Source organism: Hyperolius riggenbachi, chromosome 9, assembly GCF_040937935.1.
Source record: "Hyperolius riggenbachi isolate aHypRig1 chromosome 9, aHypRig1.pri, whole genome shotgun sequence".
Lineage (NCBI taxonomy): Eukaryota > Metazoa > Chordata > Amphibia > Anura > Hyperoliidae > Hyperolius > Hyperolius riggenbachi.
Window position 1 is genome coordinate 65109620 of NC_090654.1, and position 21694 is coordinate 65131313.

General features: G+C 43.7%; 2 long non-coding RNA genes across 3 annotated transcripts in view; one reads left to right on the plus strand and one right to left on the minus strand.

Annotated features, from left to right (window-relative positions):
• LOC137532459 (uncharacterized) overlaps positions 1-21694 on the plus strand; it is a 310063-nt gene that overhangs the window by 187464 nt on the left and 100905 nt on the right. The window lies entirely within an intron of this gene.
• LOC137531620 (uncharacterized) lies at positions 6488-14046 on the minus strand. Its single transcript, XR_011023684.1, has 3 exons — positions 13966-14046; positions 9194-9289; positions 6488-9103 (listed from the first exon to the last, which is right to left on the minus strand). It is a non-coding gene; the product is annotated as an uncharacterized lncRNA (long non-coding RNA).

Consider the following 21694-nt stretch of genomic DNA (forward strand, 5'->3'; position numbering starts at 1 on the left):
TCATCCCCCTCCTGGCACATCCCTTGAAGTGCAGACCCCGGACGGTTTGTAGCATTCAGAAGAAACTGTTCTGTTTCTCAATTACCAGGCAGCCAACACTACAAGTGACTTCTTTCATCAACATCAATACATGTTTGTCGGGTCACCAGGAATATAGTAGCCCCCCTCAGCTCTCGGAGGAGGAGGGGCTGACAGAGGCAGGAACCTGTATGAATAGCTGGTAGATAATAGTGGGGGGGTTACAAAGTTGTGCTCCCACGAGCCCCCGGTAAGAAAGGGCGGTATGATCTCATTGGCCGCCGCTAATCCCCCATGCTGTGGTATAATGGTGATGAGTGGGGATGGCTTTCCAGGCCTGAATAGATGTTTTATATCCACTGCTTTCCCACAAAACTTGTCCCATACAGATGAGAAGCCCCAAAAACACAGCCGGGCATTAATGACACTTTTAGTAGCACAGCAGTTACTTAACCCTTCAGCTGCTGCTCAGAGTGTGTAGAAGGGGCTCCCGTACCCATGGAAGGGCTGAGTGTTAGTGACAGGAGTCAGTCAGGGTCACTGGCAGTACAGACTATACCACGGCTAGGATTCTACTCCTTACACCCCATTGGTCGCACACATAAGACATATTACTGCTATTGTGTACTTATATGACGCTGATGCTTTCCACAGTGCTTCACACAGTGCACCTAATCATTTATGTCTCTTACTGTGTCTCAAAGGAGCTCACAATCTAATCAGGGCAGCACGGTGGCAAAGTGGTTAGCGCTCTTACCTTGCAGCGCTGGATCCTCTGTTCGAATTCCAGCCAGGGCAACATCAGCATGGAGTTTGTATGTTCTCACCGTGCCTGTGTGGGTTTTCTCTGGGCACTCTAGCTTTCCCCCACATCCCAAAAACATACAGATAAGTTAATTGGCTTCCCCCTAAATTTACCATGCACTACTACACACACATCTCTCTATCTATCTATCTATCTATCTATCTATCTATCTATACACACACACACACACACAGATGCGAAAGTTTGGGCAACCTTGCTAACAGTCATGAATTTCCTGTATAAATTGTTGGTTGTTACAATAAAAACTGTCAGTTAAATATATCATATAGGTCCTTATAGGAGACACACACAGTGATTTTTGAGAAGTAAAATTAAGTTTAACGGATTTACAGAAAGTGTGCAATAATTGTTTAAACAAAATTAGGCAGGTGCATAAATGTGGGCACCACTAAAAAATAAATGAAATCAATATTTAGTAGATTCTCCTTTTGCAGAAATTACAGCCTCTTAACGATTCCTGCAGGTTCCAATGAGAGTCCGGATTCTGGTTGAAGGTATTTTGGACCATTCCTTTTTACAAAACATCTCTAGTTCATTCAGGTTGAAAGATTCAGCCCCGGCCCAGCTTCAGCTTTGTCACTGATTCCTGGACATTGGTCTCCACAATCTGCTAATTCTGAGTAGAATCCATGCATCCCTCAACTTTGACAAGATTCCCAGTCCCTGCACTGGCCACAGAGACCCACAGCATGATGGAACCACCACCATATTTTACTGTACGGATGTAGCAGGTGTTTTTCTTGGAATGATGTGTTGTTTTTCCTCCATGCATAACGCCCCTTGTTATGCCCAAATAACTCAATTTTAGTTTCATCAGTCCACAGCTTGTCCAAATGTGCTTCAACATACCTCAAGTGGCTCTGTTTGTGATGTGGGCGGAGAAAAGGCTTCCTCTGCATCACTCTCGCATACAGTCAGCAACTCCTTGTGTAAAGTGCGCCGAATGGTTGAACGATGAACAGTGACTCCATCTGCAGCAAGATGATGTTGTAGGTCTTTGATGCTGGTCTGTGGGTTGACTCTGACTGTTCTAACCATTCGCCGCTTCTGTTTATCTGAGATTTTTCTTCGTCTACCACTTTGAGTGTTAACTTGAACTGAGCCTGTGGTCTTCAATTTCCTCAATATGTTCCTAACTGTTGAAACAGACACCTGAAATCTGAGACATCTTTCTGTATCCTTTCTCTAAACCATGATGGTGAACAATCTTTGTCTTTGTCATTTTAGAGTTGTTTTGAGACCTCCATGTTTCTACTCTTCAGAGAGAATTAAAAGAGGAGGGAAACTTACAATTGACCCCCTTAAATACTCTTTCTCATAAATGGATTCACCTGTGTATTTAGGTCAGAGGTCACTTGGCTGAATCAATGCCCCAGGCGGTTTACTTGTTGATGCATCAAGAGGTTTTGGAGCCACCATACACAGGCTAGGTTCTTGGCAGAGGCTGGGCTGACCACCCAGCATGGCTGAGAACCATCTAGTGTGTGTACAAAGCTTAAGACCAATTCGCCAACACCCCCACCCCCAGAGTTCCCTTTAGTGTAAGTCAGGCTCCGTTCCCCCCCCCCCCCCCCCCTATCTATTTAGTGCTCTCTTCTTACTGTCCTCCCTCAGTTCCGCTTGGTGTGCCCCTCTCATTCTTACTCTAGTAGTACTCTTCTCATCACAGTGCTCCCTTGCAGTGGCACTCTCAGTGCTCCGTTGTAGTGCTTCTTTCCCCATAGTTCTCCTACTCATTGTATCATTGTATTCCTCCTAAAGTTCTCCCCTCTCTCCTTCCCACAGTGCTCTCATGTAGTACTTTTCTCCTCATAATGCCGCTCTGAAGACCTATATTACTCTCCTTACAGTGCTCTTTCCACCCCACCCAACATCAAACATTGGGACCTCCGGTATTGCTTCCATCCCTATAGTGTTCTCCTGTAGTACCTACCTCCCCAATGTGGGGGATTCATGGAACAAAAAATGGTTGGAAAGAACTATTTGGTATGTGTACATTGTTTCGGTGATTCCAACTGAGAAATCAGTGACCTGTATATAGTGTAGATCTCCTGAAGAAGCGATTGTTTTAGCCAAGTGAGTGCGTCCATAACTTTACGTGGTACAGGGACAATGAAGATGATTGTATAGAGTAGACAAATCTTTATAACAGCAATAGAAACCCAGCCAGAGACATTCAGTCACGCTGTGGATATACGGCCCGTGATAATGGACTAGTAACCAGTTTCCGGCATGGGATGTAGGCTCTCTTTTCCCAGGCTGGCTACATACGAGGCTCCATCCTCGTACCATCCTGTATGCAATGAGGGATTCCTCTCCGCTATGAATCAGGAAGGGGCAGGAATGGTTTACGGTGAGAAAAATGAAGTGTCCGGGGAATTAATTACAGAGACGTTAAGGATGGGAATAGAGATCAGAGGAGTGGACATAGACATGAGGGGGGAGAGCACAGACATTAGAGGAGTGATCATAAACATCTGAGGGGTAAATGTAGACATCAGAGGGATGAGCAGAGACATCAGTAGCTAGAGACAGTAACTGCAGCCAGAGATGAGCTCACAGTCTGCTCTAGGAGATATACTGTACATGGGAGGACTTTTTGCAGTCTGCGTGATCCCATCACTAGGAGCCCCCCAGAGTATTCAGCATCATTGTTGCTCTCTTCTGCTAACTGCTGACCTAATGAATTGAATTAGACTCAGCCAATTAAAAATGACCGGACCCTCGAGAGCTGCAAGCTGGCGAAACATTTCCAGCTTCCGATAGACATCTCTCCTCACTTGTTGCTGAGTTCTTAATGAGCCGTATTTCCTATTCATGCAGACGCCTGACGCTCCAGGCCTTGTGCTTGGATGGGCGGCCTGCTGGACAGTAATGACCAGTGATGGTCTAGAGCTGCAGGAGATGTGTTACCACTTAAATTACATTCCAGGTCACTGCAAATGACTTGTTAGCAACAGCTCCGAGTTACATTATTCTCTCTTTTCTCGCTACACAATTGCTTTAGGAACCACATCATTAGACGAGAGTAACACTATAGAAGTGAAACACGATTGTAAAAGTAAAGGCGAATGATGGCTTCGAAGCTGAACTCCAGGTATACGGCTAAATAAATAGATTAAATAGTGTAAGTATGCATCGCCCACAGCTATTTCTAGTCATTCTGCTGCCTTAGGCAGAGCAACTTACTGACACCTGAACTGACAATAATCATGGACATATATAGTACTAGTCCTACTATGAATTTGTCTGATTTCCCTTACTGTTCTCCTGGACTGCATGCGTTAAACTAGAGCTGTTATCTAGGCAAATGAAGTCTAACAGTCATATTTAATCTGATGTCCTGAAAACTTAAGAGAAGGCAAAACACTTTCATCTGGCTAAGAAAACAATGTTGATAAGGCATTAGTGCTGAAAAGTTCAAAGAAGCATTACTTCTGTTTGATGTGAAAATAGTCTTTATTCAGTTGCAAAACAGACTGTCACGCTGCTGGTTAGATTGCAGTCTTACAAATGCAACTGCAAAAAAAATTAGACTCTGTTGTATGGCACTTAAAGGGGAACTGAAGAGAGAGGTATATGGAGGCTGCCATGTTTATTTCCTTTTAATCAATACCAGTTGCCTGGCAGCCCTGCTGGTCTATTTCTCTGCAGTAATATCTGAATAAAACCAGAAACAAGCATGCAGCTAGTCTTTTCAGATCTGACTTTAAAGTCTGAACCACTGAAACAACTGATCTGCTGTATGCTTGTTCAAGGGCTATGGCTAATAGTATTAGAGGCAGAGTATCAGCAGGGCTGCCAGGCAACTGGTATTGATTAAAAGGAAATAAACAGGACAGCCTCCATATACCTCTGTCTTCAGTTCCCCTTTAAGTTATATTTACTATCTATTAGTATTACACCGTACAACCAATCATCTCAAGTTTATTTTCATTTCAGGTTTGCTTTGAGCCAAGATTAGTGTAAATCCTCTAAATAAAATACTGGTTGATAAGGTAAGCAACTGTATAAAATGCCAAGCAGCTGCAGCTAAAGCAAATATAATTGTGGGAAATAAAATCCGGAGATGCTGGTATAATACTTCCTTTTTATAAATAACTAGTGAGGCAACATTTGGAGTATGGGATACAGTTGTGGGCACCACAATATAGGAAGGACATTGACATGCTAGAACAGGAACAAAGATGGGCAACTAAATTAATCAGGGATGGAAAGTCTCACCAAGAAAGGTTGGACAAACTGGGCTTATTTCGCTTGGAAAAAAGACGACTGAGAGGTGACCTGTTTAAGATGTATGAAAACATCAGAGAGTATTACAAAAGATAGGCAGATGCGATTTTTGTCCCTTGGCTTGTACAAAGGACATGATCTTCATATGGAAGAAAAAAACGTTTTTGCCATCTACTTAAAAAGATGTTTTTTTTGTCAGTAAGAGTGGTTAAAAAGAGACTGAAGGGAAATTTAAAATAAAAAGAAAACAGATACTTGCCTAAGAAGAGAGAAGGCTCTGGGTCCTATAGAGCCTTCCTGTTCTCCTCCCAGTCCCTGCATTCCCCTGCAGGCTCCCACGTTAGCAGTCTACAATCAGTGGGTCGTAGACTGCTCTCTTCCGGGCTGGGCTGTTTTTTGCAGTCTTCGTAAGCTATCGGGCACTCTCTCGTGCACTTGCGCGTGCGCAGTACAGAGCCCCCCATCTTTGGAAGGCCAAGTGATTCTGAAGACTGCCAAAGTCTCTCGTGTCAGAAGATTTAAACTTAGAAGCCTGTGGGGGAACGAGAAGGCCGGGAGAAGAACCGGAATGCTCTATGCATGCAGTGACGTACAGTGCCTGTGTGTCATGAAGATAGCAGTGCCGCTGCAGGGTAGCCATGGAAACGGGAGGACGCCTGGAGGAAGGAAGATGCACAGTGCGCCACCTGGAGAGGTAATGTATGTGACCTTAACGCTTCCACTGCGCATTAACCCTGGTGACAGCAGAGTCTCAGCCTGCACCCATGGGTTACTGGAAGGGTGGCTTTGTCCTCCTGTGTCCATACATACAAGCAGCCGCAGCTCCCATAATTAGGAAGCCGCTGCGGATACATGCACCAATCGGGCAGGGGGTGCTGGCCCCAACCACCAATCACAAGCTTCACTACTCCTTGCTCCCCCTCGCTAACAGCTGCCCGATGGTCTCAAGGGCGGGATGAAGCTTCATCATTGGGACCAATCACTGCACTCCCTCAGTTGCAGGGAGTGCAAAATCAGCTGTTTGGCTACTTTCAAGCAACGTGATTACCGTAAGTCCAAGTACAGATCATGAATGCTGTCATCAGCGACGTTGGGGAATGCTTGTGCTGACAGTAGATTTTCACCCATACCATCATGAACGATTGTCTCAGGCAGTGAAAATGTAGCATCTCTACTAAGATTTGGAATATGTATTTTTGATAAATAGCTTTTGCAGTATTTGTAACTCTTTCTGATAAGTCTGGTTGTAGTATTTATGGCGATAATTAAGATGCAAGATGTTTCTGGCATTAGAAGAGGTCTGGCCCCATGTGACCAGGACCCCCAAAAGAGTGTGGCGAAGAGAGGGGGGGGGAGGAGTGACATTGCCAAATCAATATAAAACAAAACTATACAGCAGTTGATCCCCTTCTGCCATTCTTCATGTGCGCCTGATAAAAAAATTCTGCTTTCCCCAAGCAACTTTACATTGCTAATTTGATTTATTTATTTTAAGTATTTATATAGTGCCGATATATTACGCAGCGTTGTACAGAGTATATTGTCTTGTCACGAACTGTCCCTCAGAGGGGCTCACAATCTAGTCCCTTCCATAGTCATATGTCTACGTATGTGTAGTATATGTATCATAGTCTAGGGCCAATTTAGGGGGAAACCAGTTAACTTATCTGTATGTTTTTGGGATGTGGGAGGAACCTGGAATGCCCGGAGGAAACCCACAAAGACACAGGGAGAACATACAAACTCCTTGCAGATGTTGACCTGGCTGCGTTTCGAACCGGGGACCCAGCGCTGCAGGGCAAGAGCACGAACCACTACGCCACCGTGCTAATTTGATTGAAATTAAATGGTTAAAGCCCAGGTTTTTTTATAGCAAATCATTGAAGCATTTTATATCAAGATAACAGAATAATAGTTTCATTATATAAACAGGTTAATATGCCTGCAAAGGGGTCAAGAATTACTAAGGCTTCTACAAACACATCTGTGATTAATGGTGGGCATACACTGGCAGATGGCCACCTGATGTGGCCAAAAGATAGATCTCTCTCATTGATTGGAATCTGATCAGAGCTGGACCTATTCCCTTCACACACACTAGATATTTCAGCATGAAATCTATTGAATATCTATCAAACTACAGAGTTGTACTGCTCAATGCAATGTAACGCTGTAGATGGGCCATCGATCTACTGCTGCTCCAGACCCACCGCCAATCAACCAAGATTTTCCTCCCATCCGTTCCACCCATTTAATCAATATTCTTCTGAAATCAATTGAATTATTTATGGGTCCAGCGCATTTTGGCATTGATTTCTAGCAGATTCGATCAGAGTGATTAAATCTGCTGGGAATTGAAGGGAATCATCAAGTAATGTATGGGCACCTTAAAGAGGAACTGTAACCAGGGACCATGAGAAATCTTTACCTATTCTTGAATAGATCATCAGGAGGCTCTGTATGGCTGATATTATGTTGAAACCCCTCCTACAATGTTTCAGGACCTTGGTCCTGACAGTTTCCTGTCGGTGAGCCTTGTTGCATTGTGGGAAATGACAGCTGTTTCCAACTGCCAAGCAACCAGTTTCTCCCTGTGTGCATATGTATATCTATTTAAAAAAATTTTTAAGCTTATCACATTGTTAGGTGGTATGGTTATAGATAATGGCAGTTAGTGCTGTGTGTTTTTTTCTTTCATGTCTGCCAGTAGTAAAGATGATTACATGTAGGCTGATTGTGGTTCAATCAATATGAATAAATTACATGGCGAATAGCAATCATATCTTGATCTGTCTTCTATTTTTTAACTTCTCACTTTGCAATATATTGATTTATTTTTTCCCCCTTTTCGCTAAAGTTCCTCTTTAAGTGACCTTACACCACAAAGGAATAATTTAGTTTGGTATGTCTGAGGCGCTTATTTTTAAGAGCTCTTGCACACTAGGAGCTGATCCGTGCGTTTTGACGGATCGCTCCTAGGATGTGGTAAGCAAAGTCTGTTGCCTTTCACATTAGACAAAGCGTTCCAGAGCGTTATGTTGTAATGCATCGGGGAGCTTTTAATCATCCACTGCAAGCGTTTTCCCATCGGGTGAATTAGAATGAACGTCGCTGATCAGCGTTGCAACGCAACTTCCTGACGTCACGTTGTAGGTCATAATGTGTGCACAAAATTGGGTTCGTGCATGCAATGACTAATGTGAAAGAGCTCTAAGTGCTTTTTTCTGTGATTCAACATACACTTGTAACATGTAGGTTAGAAAAAATACATGAATTAAAAGCTTGAGCAAGAACCCCAAACCAGTTCCCTGGACAAATCTTATGCCTGAAGCTCTGTTCCTTCTGAAACCAGGACCTGTGTGACTGCAGCAGTTTACCTTTGAATACCTCCCCCTGCCCTTAGCGTTGTGAAAGCTCAGAGTACGAGTGGTGATTTATGCGAGCCTGACAAGGACAACATTTTGAAGGTAATAGACAAGACTGGTCGGAAATGAGGACATAAATCACAGGCAGATAACAAAGCTCATTCAGGCCATCATATTATATGTAATTTAGAGGGGCATACAGAATAGCATGATGAATAGCTGCAATATTGTCAGGTGCCCATTCCCCTGCTATCATGATTAATGGCGCTGTGGACAGTCTGATATTTGGGCTAACATGTGTCCCCTTGTGAATGTTCACTGCTATTTTTTCCATGTGTTCCAAATTCACCGGCAGAGGCCTAGAATGAATGAACCACTCTTGTCATATTCATCAGTTTCCATGCTGTCCTCCTGCTGAGGGTAGGACCGTGTTGAAGACATTTCTGGAGAAATTCTTTTCGGGATCAGTTAAAAGCGACCTTTTCCTCTCTCCACTAGTGTGGAGCCTTCCCTCCGGATAAGAGCGTCACATGGATGACTGCTAAGAAGCCCATTAGAGGTGGAGAAGGGGGAGAGATAATGCCTTCCATTCGACCCCCAGCTGAGTTCTTCTGATGTTTGGCTGAGGACTGGTAGACACCTGGAAGAGGCAGGATGAAATCTGTCATAGAGAAGGACAAGAACTCATTAGAAGAGCTGGAACCAGGAGGATGTCTCTGAGGTGCACGAACATCAGTAGCACCATACAAACCAAGCAGGCACCAATGCCACCATAACGTCTGCACAAGCACGATGCCTGCGTGCTTCTGGGAAATCAGAGGCATAGAGATGTCACAACTGAGGTCACCTAGAGACAGAAGAAGCCATTAGGTGGTTTGCCACTCCAAACACCACCAGCAGTATTGTGCAAAACCTTTACATGAAACTAGGTTGGATACCACCGGTTTTCCCTTTACTTACAAATTGGGGTCAGTTTACAAAGTTAGATGAATTCAGATACATATGGTCAGGTTTCCAGTCTCTAAGCAGTAAGTTGACCATATTTTGCAGATTTCCTGTTAGTAAATGGGAGAGAGAATGGCCTGCACAACCTCCAGTGTCACATTGGGAATTCAGTAAGTGAATGAGCAGAAGGATGGTATGAATTGTAGACAAGAAGCCAAGAAATACAGAGTAGTCCGTGGGTCACTGCTTGATGTCCTATGTATATAATTGAATGAGCTCGCCACATCACAACAACGAGGCTCACCATCACAGTCATCCTTAGTTCAAGCTATATAGGAACAGATAATGTGTGCTTAACAAATAAGATTCAACATTCTTCTATACTCCGACATATAATAAAGGATACATCACCGTATTATAGCCACGGACAAGACAGAGAAAATCATTTTGATGTGACCCTCCCTTCCTCAGATGCCTGGACACCAAATGATCTCATACAAATCATCCAGTGGCTGGAAGGTGTAATGGTTAAGGGCTCTGCCTCTGACACAGGAGACCAGGGTTCGAATCTCGGCTCTGCCTGTTCAGTAAGCCAGCACCTATTCAGTAGGAGACCTTAGGCAAGTCTTCCTAACACTGCTACTGCCTATAGAGCGCGCCCTAGTGGCTGCAGCTCTGGCGCTTTGAGTCCGCCAGGAGAAAAGCGCAATATAAATGTTGTTTGTCTTGTCTTGTCTCTTGTCAAATATATATATATCATTACTAACAAATACCACACCCCCATTGATCACTTGACTGTCAAGGGTGGGGCACATATTTAGGCATTAACCCTTAGATCTATAGAGCATCAATAGTATTCTAATAGATGTACTGTATCTTCCCTTCGCAAGGGCAATAAGTGTTAAAGAAAGCAAAGTAAACTTGTCATTCAATCTGGTTGGTTTCAATGATCCTAGCCTATCCATCCAATATGCTTTTCATCTGAGGAGCGATATTATTAAATTCAAACTATTTACCCACTTCTATGGGATTTTCTGAAACTGCAGTCAATTGTTTGGATGTTAGAATCCAGCTTGAAAATAGTTGGATAGTGAGGGAGGAGGCCACCCGAAAACAACGTGCTCTGTCTTTTCCTTGGCTATGGAATCTTGATGTAACCTTTATTATATGTCGAGATAAAGAAGAATTTTGAATCTGATTGGTTGAGCCTGCATCATCTGTTTCTATGTTAGACAAAACGCCAGGAACAACTGCCAAACAGGTACAAGCTAAGGTGAAGGTCCAGACAGGTAACTATGAAAGCTCCCTGCCGCCGACCCGGCATACCCTGCCGACCCTACCAGGCTGGGGAAAGCAAACTTCTCCAGCTGCAGGAAAAATTTAGCCATGCAGCCAAATAAAGTTTTACTTGTATTTGGCTGCTAAATGGTGAAATACAGGTTTTTGTATGGGATATACAAAGATGGATGCCAACTATGTCAGTTTCAAGTTATTTCTGAGGCAATTGGGTGGTCTTCTTTCTTGTGTGGTGCTGTACCACCAAATTTGTTCTGCTCAGTACAGAGCTGGATCATCCACATGGCAATTCTAGGCAGTTGCCTAGGGCCTGGAGAGAGTCTAGGGGCCTGGCCGATGCTATCCCCACAAATCTTACTAAATAAAAAACAGGTGTCCTCAGTGGTGGGCAAAAACTGCTATCGTACCTAGAGCCCCATTTCATCTTAATCCATTTCTGCCTCAGTACACTGTATGTACAATATGTGCCAGTGTTATGATTTAACATTACTTTTAGGCCTCTTCCACAGTGGGACGTTAAAGTCGCACGTTATAAAAATGTATAACGCAGACTAACGCACAACAATACAAAGTCTGTGCGACATTCACAGTGCACACGTTGCGTTGTGCGTAACATGTAGCAATATTTAGAAAGTGCTGCATGCTGTGCATTTAGCAATAAATTTGCTGCGTTATGTGTGTTGCACATGCTCAGTAATGTGTTGTTTTTTTTAAATGTAATGCATGCGCTGTTTTCGTTCCATCAGTATGCTATGAAAACGGCGCACCAAGAGACACATAACGCAGTGCAAAATAACGTCCAGTTTCATAACCTACATGCGCTGCGTTATGGGCACGTTGTGCGACTTTAACGTCGCATCAAACGCAACATCCCACTGTGAAAGAGGCCTTAACCTAATACTCTGCAGTATTATTCATACTGCACTGATATTAAGATTTAATCGGAGTTAGAATGCTGGTTAATGTTATGCATGTTTCAGAGCAGGCTAAGTTTATGTTGCTAGAAAAGGGGGTTTACACTTAAAGCGAACCTGAAATAAGTTTAAAAAAAAAGAGATTCACTTACCTGGGCTTCTTCCAGCCCCCCGCAGCCGTCCTGTCCCATGCCGGTCCTCAACGATCCTCTGTTCCCCCGCCACGGCTTAGTTTCCTTACCACCGACTTACAAGTCGATGGCCACTGCGCCTAAGTTTCCCTGGCTGCACGCATCCTCGTTTGCGCTCAAGAACATTTCTACTGCACCTGTGCAAGACACTCCCGGCGATGGGAGCGCGAACGAGGATGCCTGCGGGCCAAGGTCGTGCAGTAGATGGCGACCGACGGAAGAGAAAGTGAGCCGTGGCGGGGGACCAGAGGATCGTTTCAGCTATGCGCAAGCACACGACTGCTGCAGGGGGCTGGCAGAAGCCCGAGGTAAGTGAAACATTTTTTAAGCAATCTTCAGGCTTTAAGTGTGTGGTATAAGGTTAAAAGTGCTAAGCCAATTAGCAGAAACTTTCTCTGAACTGAGTAAAAGCATTACTTTTTGTATTAGTTACCTATAGAACAACACATAAAAAATACACACAACACTCTTAAATTACCCACAAAACATTTAACTAGGCTCAGTATACTGTGGTTAAACATGCAGTCCCTTATATCTTCATCCCTGCTTCTCCCACATGTTCCCCGCTGTAAGTAAAATTTATGGAGCTTTATAAAAAACGGGCTCTTTCCAGCCCTGTCTGCAACAAAATATACAACATCCGGAAAAATGTCCATTGTCTTCCTTCCCTTTCCATGCAGAGTTTGGCATACAGAGCGAGCGGTTGCTGTGCTTCTGTCCTAACTCAGCGGCTGGACTTCCTCCAGCTATGTCTGTCCCTGCCTGCCTGATCACGTCATCACTGAGGGGAGCACCAAAATGGGGGTACTGTAATGGACGATACAATAGTAGGCAGTTCTAATAAAGGACATATGAAGTGAGAGGGATAAGAAGGCTGTCATATTTATTTCCTTTTAGATAATGAAAATTGCCTGGTTGTCATGCTGATCCTCTGCCTCTAATACTTTTAGCCATAGACCTTGAACAGGGGGCGTGGTAAGGTTTTTGTGGCCTTGAGCGGCACAGCGTTTGTGGCCCTTACCTCCACCCACCCCCACCCTAGTCAGAGGCCCCTTCTCCCGTAACAATAGGTAGCCAAAGGTCCCCCCCTTCTTCCCTGGTATAGATATCCCTCTAGTACAGGAGGGTAGCCAAAGTTGAAACCCCCCCAGTATAGGTAGCCACCCCTGGTATAGGTACCCAAGGTGTCCCCCCCCCCCCCACCCTGTATGGGTATTGGTGTCAGTGGAGGTATGTAGCTTCCTGCTGCCTCCCCATTGCCAACACTCACAGACCTGCAGATCAGTGGCAGTCGGAAGAGAGGAGAGCAGCTCACAGTAACCATGCGTTGCACTTCAAATAAAGGAAATGAGCAATGATGTCACTTCCTCATCTGAAATGAACTCTGTTGTCACTGCTGTATCTTAGTGACAGGGAGGCAGTGGCAGCCCTAAAAATTACAGAGGGCGCCCCGCCCTGGCAGCATGGGAGGCACCTGCTTTGGCTGAGGCTACCAATTCATAAAACAGGACTTTCATAGAAGCAGAAAAAGGGTTCAAGAGAGCCTGAGGTGGAGACATACATTTAAAGAGACACTGAAGCGAAAAAAAAAATATGATATAGTGAATTGGTTGTGTACTATGAATAATTACTAGAAGATTAGCAGCAAAGAAAATATTCTCATACTTTTATTTTCAGGTATATAGTGTTTTTTCTAACATTGCATCATTCTATAATATGTGCACATTACACAACACTCAGCATTCAAAATGAGTCTTTCAGAGCAGTCTGTGAAGTAATGACCTCTCCTCTAGCAGAGGAAAAGTAAATAGTCCAGGAACAGTTGAGATAATAAAGGTCAGATAACAGCCCTCTCCACGACTAAAGGCCCATACACACGTCGGATTTTTGCGAACGACCCGTCGTTTGAAAGTTCCGTCGTTCGCACGTCAAATCCGGCTGTACAGACTATCGTTCGGGTGATAAGACTGGTTTTCAGCGATCCGCTGAGTCGGAGAGCTTAATGGCTTGTTTGCATAGAGATAACAACTGGAATTTCTCAACTCTTCCTGTACTGGAAACAATCACACTGATGTATCTGATCTTAATGTTTTATTTCTTAGCTGTGCTACACATACAAATCATAATATCATCATTTCTTTTTCGCTTCAGTGTCTCTTTAAAAAAAACTATACTACCTGATCTGGGGGACTGGGCGGATCAGGTCGCCGCCGCTCCTGTGGCCTGCATCTCCGTACTTTCATTTTAGTGACCTGCTGGGGTCACGACGCTGGAAGGAGAGCGAGCTGTTCTCTCAGATTGCAGGGAGGCGGGTGAGCCGCAGGGGGAGTGGCCAGGGAGAAACAGCTGCCCAATGGCAGCTGTGGAAAGCCAGCAAGAATGCACCCAGTGGGTATTTTCAGCAAGGAATCCCTCTCCTCCTTTCCCCTCGAGATTACCGACAATTCTTGTTGCCAATTTCGGGGGGGTTATGGCGAGGTGGGGGGGGGGGGCAGAGAACAGCGTGGTGGCGACAGAGGCATGTCATGAGGCAAAGAACATGCCTCTGTGTCCTATCTTCCAACCCCCCACCAACCCCCCCCTCCCCCCCACCGTACCCCCTCGGGTTCTCTTTAACATTTAGTGTTTACAGATTAGCTGTGTGTGTTGACTACCGAATTTCTGTGCCGACACAGCTGAGAGATCAAATTACACGTACAGATGAATTGAAATTAGACAGGCTGTTCTATCTAAAATATACACAGGATGCAAGTCTCTCTGTTTTCGTTGTGTCCTGTTCAAGAGATCAGGTCCATTTTAAATACGATAAAGAGAGGTAAATCATGAGTCAAATCATTTAAGGAGGGATAAATTGCAGGTTAATAAGTAAGGTGAGATCATTCAACAGAAAAGCTCTGTGAATCAGCCCCAATGCTAGATGCCTATGCATTTACATGCTACACAGAATTACGGTACGCTGGGCTGTTCCTCATCGCCAGTAACAGAACAGCATGCAACAGGCAGCAGTATTAAGGTTACAGGCTCACAGCAGCAATCTGGGGTCAGCAGAGAACATGAGCCGGCCGTCCCTTCAGAAAGTAAAGAAAGCTGAACACGAGAAGCCCGACAAATGGCTTCATCCATCCAATGGCTTGCTCTATGAATTCAGCTCATTGTTCTGCAGTAACTTAAAGAGTCCCTCCCTCCCCTCCTGCTCTGCCAGCACCAGCCAGCCAGCTATAGGAAGCAGAGGGGTTACAGGACACCCCGGGGGAACTGAAATATGCCGCTACAGCTCCGCTGCCAGGGCCAGTAATCCAGGAAACAAAGATATTTGTGTGTACTTGTGTAGATTTAAATCCCCTATATGTTTACATATGGCCAACACAGGGCGGCTGGAAAGATGTGGCGCGGGACCGGCGTGTTTCATCGCGGCACTGATTAGCTCCATCTGATCTGGCCGAGCGGCCTGCGGGGGGATTGCCAGCTTTGTGGTTTAGAGGAACACGCGATTAATACGGGGGAAGTGAAAGGCCGCATTCTGTGCGCACACAGGGCCCCATAGAGAAATGCGATCATTTTTATGGGGCACCTTGTTAGGAATCACCTGGGCGGATTCGCCGCTCTCATCGGCGTGTCGGGGAAACGGATGACATTGAATGGAGGTGACGCTGATTGGGGCACGTGTGAAAGATTCTTTTTTCTTTTCTCTGGGTGGTCAGACTTCAGCTCTCAGATTGCCATTTTTTTTTAGACGTGCCGGAAAAAGCAGCTCTACAATATCCAAGATCCACATACCTCTGGCGGGCATCCAGCCTGGCGCTCACACCCGGACACAGGGCTCGCCCGCTCTTCACAAACACGTGACGAGTCAGCTTAATATAAATCCCTCACATCTAAAGGCAAACACTCCTGCCAGAAATGTAAAGCTGCCTTACATGGGCACTTTACTGTATTTCACGCAAACCCATCTCTCAACTTCCCTAATGCTTCGCTGCCAGCTGAGCTGGGCAAACGCTGCTTTCTGTATTGCTACTCAGAAAGGAATTCTAGCCTAAAAGCTCGTACACACACTAGATGTGTATGCCAAGCATCTAGCGCGAGTACAGCGGCTGAGCTAACGCCAAGTGCATTGCTCTCCTCCTGACCCCTCCGTCTCACAGCTGCTCAATCATGGGCCTCTCTTTCATCAACAGATGTGTCGCTAGCCTCTGTGTTAGTGACATGTCTGTATGGCACTTAGTCCCAAACAGTCACCCAAAGGATGGAGCCCCATAAATGTGCATGTGTGTATACCTTAAAGTGCGATTATTCTCCCAAAACTAGGGATGGTCGGAAATGCCGATTTTCGATTCCGTGGAAATTCTGATTCCCGCCAATGCTGATTTCCGAGGTGCCCTTTTTTTGTCATTTTTTTCAATTCTCTGATTGGCTTAAAGAATACCCGAAGTGACATGTAACATGATGAGATAGACGTGTATGTACAGTGGCTAGCACACAAATAACTATGCTGTGTTTCTTTTTTTCTTTCTCTGCCTGAAAGAGTTAAATATCAGGTATGTAAGTGGCTGACTCAGTCCTGACTCAGATAGGAAGTGACTACAGTGTGACCCTCGCTGATAAGAAATTACCCTTTTTATCTCTTTCTTGCTCTCAGAAGCCATTTTCTGCTAGGAAAGTGTTTTATAGTTGGAATTTCTTATCAGTGAGGGTCACACTGTAGTCACTTCCTGTTTGAGTCAGGACTGAGTCAGACACTTACATACCTGATATTTAACTCTTTCAGGCAGAGAAAGAAAAAAAGGAACACAGCATAGTTATTTGTGTGCTTGGCACTGTACATACACGTCTATCTCATCATGTCACATGTCACTTCGGGTATCCTTTAATACTTCTGAGTTGATTTGGAAGTATTTGACCAATCAGAGAATGCAGAATTTTACTAGGTTAATCTTAATACCACGGGAATTTGAGGCCAATCACAGGACTCGGGAATACTTGGTAGTATCCGAGTCTTGGTCTAAAATTTTTGCGGAAAAATTCTGCATTCTCTGATTGGTCCAATACTTCCTAGTTCTGTGATTGGGCTAAAATTACCACGTTGCAAAAATCCAATTTCTGTTTTCTGAATTCCGATTGGAAATACAGATTTCCGATCGGAAATATGAAAATTTCAATTCCGGGTAATCTGAATCAGCATCCCTGCCCAAAACGTACATTTCAGTAACTACTTTTGGTTAGATGAAAGAACATTTGAAAGCGTTCACAAGTATTCCCTGTGTGTAAAATTGTTTACTTTCACTGCAGAGAACAGTAGAAGTTTAACTATGGCCATTGGCAAATGCAAGAATCTCTCTGTGCCTGTGTCTTCACTCTGCCCCCTCCTTTTCAGCATAAGTGAGTCGGCTGTGTCTATTCAGCAGAGGGTGGGAGGGGGCAGAGTGAAGACACAAGTACAGGGAGGTTTTTGCCTTTGCCATGATTAGAGATCAGCAAGTTTCTACTGCTCTCTGCAGTGAAAATAAACAATTTTACACACTGGAAATACTTGGGAATGCTTTCAAATGTTTTTGTCTCAAGTAACTTAGATTAGTTGCTGAAATTTTAGTTTTGGGAGTATAGTCCCACTTTAAAAAGTAACTGTAGTGACATACAGTAGAATGTAGTAAATTATTCAGGACACCAGCTTTTATTGTCATTTTCCAGGTTTCAGCATCAGAAGCACTTACTACATCTACAGTGGGTTGCAAAAGTATTCGGCCCCCTTGAAGTTTTCCACATTTTGTCATATTACTGCCACAAACATGAATCAATTTTATTGGAATTTCACATGAAAGACCAATACAAAGTGGTGTACATGTGAGAAGTGGAACAAAAATCATACATCATTCCAAACATTTTTTACAAATCAATAACTGCAAAGTGGTGTGTGCATAATTATTCGGCCCCCTTTGATCTGAATGCAGTCAGTTGCCCATAGACATTGCCTGATGAGTGCTAATGGCTAAATAGAGTGCATCTGTGTGTAATCTAATGTCAGTACAAATACAGCTGCTCTGTGAGGACCTCAGAGGTTAATATTGGGAGCAACAACACCGTGAAGTCCAAAGAACACGCAAGACAGGTCAGGGATCAAGTTATTGAGAAATTTAAAGCAGGCTTAGGCTACAAAAAGATTTCCAAAGCCTTGAACATCCCACAGAGCACTGTTCAAGCGATCATTCAGAAATGGAAGGAGTATGGCACAACTGTAAACCTACCAAGACAAGGCCATCCACCTAAACTCACAGGCCGAACAAGGAGAGCGCTGATCAGAAATGCAGTCAAGAGGCCCATGGTGACTCTGGACGAGCTACAGAGATCTACAGCTCAGCTGGGGGACTCTGTCCATAGGAAAACTATTAGTCATGCACTGTACAAAGTTGGCCTTTATGGAAGAGTGGCAAGAAGAAAGGCATTGTTAACAGAAAGCATAAGAAGTCCCGTTTGCAGTTTGCCACAAGCCATGTGGGGGACACAGCAAACATGTGGAAGAAGGTGCTCTGGTCAGATGAGACCAAAATGGAACTTTTTGGCCAAAATGCAAAACGCTATGTGTGGCAGAAAGCTAACACTGCACATCACTCTGAACACACTATCCCCACTGTCAAATACGGTGGTGGCAGCATCATGCTCGGGGGGTGCATCTCTTCAGCAGGGACAGGGAAGCTGGTCAGAGTTGATGGGAAGATGGATGGAGCCAAATACATGGCAATCTTGGAAGAAAACCTCTTGGAGACTGCAAAAGACTTGAGACTGGGGTGGAGGTTCACCTTCCAGCAGGACAACAACGCTAAACATAAAGCCAGGGCAACAATGGAATGGTTTAAAACAAAACATATCTATGTGTTAGAATGGCCCAGTCAAAGTCCAGATCTAAATCCAATCGAGAATCGTTGGCAAGATCTGAAAACTGCTGTTCACAAACGCTGTCCATCTAATCTGACTGAGCTGGAGCTGTTTTGCAAAAAAGAATGGGCAAGGATTTCGGTCTCTAGATGTGCAAAGCTGGTAGAGACATACCCTAAAAGACTGGCAGCTGTAATTGCAGCAAAAGGTGGTTCTACAAAGTATTGACTCAGGGGGCCGAATAATTACGCACACCCCACTTTGCAGTTATTTATTTGTAAAAAATGTTTGGAATTCTGTATGATTTTCGATCCACTTCTCACATGTACACCACTTTGTATTGGTCTTTCACGTGGAATTCCAATAAAATTGATGCATGTTTGTGGCAGTAATGTGACAAAATGTGGAAAACTTCAAGGGGGGGCAAATACTTTTGCAACCCACTGTATATATTGCTGTATATTGGTATGTAGCCCTTCCCTCCCTGTAATGTATAGCCTAGGCTGATTAGCTATGCAGAATTCTTCCCCAGAGCATTCTGGGAGACCAGGTATATTTTGTACTGGCATCAGAACTCCTATGAAACAAACAGTTATAAACTATGTTGTCAAAAGCACCTTCCCAAGATATTTCTTGCAGCACAGACTGTCAGAGTTTCAGGCTGTGATCCTTTTTGTCTGTTGCCTGCCATTAAGATGATGCTGAGACATCCGTCCTGCCCATACAGCCTGCTAATTAATTGGGGTTGTTTCAGGTCACATGACCACATTTTTCGAACAAATGGTATGTTTAGGCTACGCTCACATTAGCATAACTGCAAACACTTCGTTAAAACAACACATTGTGGTTTAGCAGGTGTTTCCACCTCTGTAGTTCACTATGAAAGATCTTTGAATACTAAACTGTGCTACCGCCTAACTGCCATGTGTGTTTGTCATACAGAGGGTGCAGTTACAGTGTTGGGGGACAGATGATGGCAAAACACTGCTGTTTAAAGGGGAAGCCACTACAAATCATGGGGCGCTCCAGCAAATCTTTGATGGGATCTCCCTTTCTCCTTACACTAACTTACATAACTTAAAGAACGTCTATCACAAAAAAATTATAACATTTAAACTACATACAAGTACCTATAAATGTACATTTCTTCTAGAATAAAGTGTACTATAAATTACAGTGTCCTATGTTGCTGTCACGTACAGTATGCAGTGACAGATCTGACCGATTTTGGACTAGTTCATCTCCTCATGGGGGATTCTTAGTTGTTTCTTAATTTACAAAAACACTTACTGAACTGCATTTGCCCAGTCCAACTGCCAAAATAGTGTCCAAAGAGTAGGGCATCTGGATGACATCTTTGTATAGATCCTTTCCAGGTAATGCTTTTGTAAATAATAATAGTAATACAGAATCTCCTTTGAGGAAATGGACTAGTCCAAAATCTGTTAGATCTCTCAGCGTTTTACTACCTAGTGTAAGCGCCTGCAACATAGGAAGAAAGTCATTTGTAGGGCATTCTACTCTGGGAGAAATGTATATTTTATATGTATTTAGTTTACATTTTAAAATAGTGGTCCTTTAAAACTGACAAAAGTAATTTGCAACTATCATTATTTATTTGATTTACAAAAAAAAATGTTTAATTCACCTGAATATGACAAATAATGCAAATGAAAGTGTTGTGGACAAAAAGGAGTGGCCCTTAAAGGACAACCGAGGTGACATGATGAGATAGACACGTATGTACAGTGCCTGGCACACAAATCACTAGGCTGTGTTCCTTTTTTTTCTTTCTCTGCCTGAAAGAGTTAAACATCAGGTATGCAAGTGACAGTTTCAATCTGGGTCAGGACCGGGTCAGACTATAGCATAACCCTCACTGATAAGACATTATAGCCATAAAACACTTTTCTGTCAGTAAATGGCTTCTGAGAACAGAAACGAGATAAAAAGGGTCATAATTCATAATTTAGCATACGTCAAGGAAGGTGTCATTAAGCAGAGACAATGAAACAGTAAAAACTTAAAAACTAGATTTAAATATAAAGTAAAACTGTGGGATATCTAAAAAAAAGTCATATTTAGGAGAAGGAGGATAGATACAGGTGTGTTTCTCATCAGTTTATTTTCACCTCGGATGTCCTTTAAAGCAAATCCTGAGGTGGAATAAAATAAAAACAGATACTTACCTAAGAAGACGAAAGCCTCTGGATCCTCCAAAGGCTTCCTGTGTCCTCCGTGAGACCACTGCCGCTGCCCAGGGTCCTCTTTTTAAATCGTAGCCACGCTCCTCTGCATGAACAAGCGCAGCCATACTGGAAGATCCAGAGGCTTCCTTCTTCTGGGGTATGTTTTTTTTTGTTTTGTTTTTTAAATTCTGCCTCGGGTACTCTTATAATATTTTTGGATGCATAACCTAGAGGTAATTATTATTATTATTATTATGTATTTATATAGCGCCGACATATTACGCAGCGCTGTACAGTGTATGTATATATATATATATATATATATATATATATATATATATGTATATATATATATCTTGTCACTAACTGTCCCTCACAGGAGCTCACAATCTAATCCCTACCATTGCCATATGTCTATATTATGTAGTGTAAGTACTGTAGTCTAGGGCCAATTTTTTTTTTTTTTTTTTAGGGGGAGCTAATTAACTTATTCGTATGTTTTTGGAATGTGGGAGGAAACCGGAGTGCCCGGAGGAAACCCACGCAGACACGGAGAGAACATACAAACTCTTTGCAGATAGTGCCCTGGCTGAGATTCGAACCGGGGACCCAGCGCTGCAAGGCGAGAGAGCTAACCACTACGCCACCGTGCTGCCCTAATCACTGCAATCACTGCAAATAAGTGAATCCTCTAATTCTCACAGAAACTTCTGCACTTGTAATCAGGTGGCCTGGACTAGTCTTCCTGAGCAAACTGCGCAGTCAGTCTGACATACTCAGTATGTCAGGTTTGAAGGGTGCCTCCTAGAGACGGTATGTTTCTGCGCTTTACATAGATGGTGGATATAAG